This window comes from Ambystoma mexicanum, chromosome 7q, assembly GCF_040938575.1.
Source record: "Ambystoma mexicanum isolate Mex_15411 chromosome 7q, UKY_AmexF1_1, whole genome shotgun sequence".
NCBI classification, from domain to species: Eukaryota; Metazoa; Chordata; class Amphibia; order Caudata; family Ambystomatidae; genus Ambystoma; species Ambystoma mexicanum.
The window spans coordinates 1,007,854,870-1,007,856,591 of NC_090941.1; positions in this window are offsets into that span (position 1 = coordinate 1,007,854,870).

The window sequence follows — 1,722 nt, forward strand, 5'->3', positions numbered from 1 at the left end:
GGACCGACACTGTCCTGGCTGGGTGTGTGAGGGTTGGGGTGGATGGAGCCGCAGCTGCCCCTGCAGCCTCTCCGCCCTGCCTCCTTGGTGCAGCAGATGACCTTGCTGCCCCAGATCCACGTGGCATGATGGCATCAACGTGCACCAGCGCACGTGTCGTAGCCCTGCTGACCTGGAAGTCAGCCATGGAGTCAGCCAGGTCTGGTGCCACAATGGGCTGGTCCAACAAGGGCTGAGCATGGATGGTGTCAGCCACATCAGCCTCAATGGGAGGGGGGGAGGGGGGGGATTATGGGTGCCCGTGACTGGTCCTCCACACATGGGGGGACAGGCTCACCCTGCAAGTTACGACCACGTCCCCTACCGGATCCACCACGGCCACCACTTGTGGCTCTTCCACCTTTGCCACCCTTACGGAATCCTCGCCTCCCAGCCATGGCACTGATGTTAATGTGCGTATGGGAATGGATGTAGACTATTGTCCTGGGCAATTGGGGGTCAAAGGGGTTGGGTACCAGATGGTAATTGTACCCTAGTGCTCTAGCAAGGCTGAATGTAACCCCTGGGGAAAGATGACGGGTCACGCAACGCACAGGAGGCCCAAAAAAGGGAGATGACGTGCACGCAACCCCTCCTAGACCACGTGTGCAGAAAGAAAAACCTGCACTACGCTGTGGCACCCAGAAACACAAGAATGAACGTATGCGTGTCACACGCAGCCTAGAATGACCTCTGATGGGGTAGGCTACACACGGGGCAAGCACAGATGTTAGATACGTGCGTGACTCACCTGGTGGCTGGGGGGTGGGGGTGATAGGGGACATGAGTGGGGGCCTGGTGGAGGGTGCCCCTAGATGGTGGGGGTGGGGGTGGTGGGTGACATGAGCAGGTGTGCAGGGTAGTCCCCTGTTTTGTGGGCTGCCTGCAGGGGCCGTGGAGGGTGTACAGGGAACACCTGTGAGGACCCACCCAGCCTAATCGCGTGTGTAACTTCCCACGCACCCCTGTAATACACGTACCAAGCCAAATCGCGTGTGAGAATTCCCGCGCATACCTGAAATACACGTACCCTGCTGAAGTCGCGTGTAAAACTTCCCGCGCACCCCTGAAATGCATGCGCCCAGGCTATTCGCGTGTGGAACTTCCCGCGCACCCCTGAAATACACCCGCGCACCCCTGAAATACACGTAGCACGCTGGGAGACATGAGTGGGGGCCTGGTGGAGGGTGCCCCTGCACTGCTGGGGGGTGGGAAGGGTGGTAGACATGGGTGGGGGCCTGGTGGAGGCTTCCCCTGGTGGCTGGGGGGTGGGGGTGCAGGGGGACATGGGTGGGCGCCTGGTGGAGGCTTCCCCTGGTGGCTGGGGGGTGGGGGTGATAGGGGACATGAGTGGGGGCCTGGTGGAGGGTGCCCCTGCACTGCTGGGGGGTGGGGTGATAGGGGACATGAGTGGGGGCCTGGTGGAGGGTGCCCCTGTTGGCTGGGGGGGTGGGGGGGGTGGTAGACATGAGTGGGGGCCTGGTGGAGGGTGCCCCTGCACTGCTGGGGGGTGGGAGGGGTGGTAGACATGGGTGGGGGCCTGGTGGAGGCTTCCCCTGGTGACTGGGGGGTGGGGGTGGTGGTAGACATGGGTGGGGGCCTGGTGGAGGCTGCCCCTGGTGGCTGGGGGGGTGGGGGTGGTGGGAGACATGAGTGGGGGCCTGGTGGAGGCTGCACCTGGTG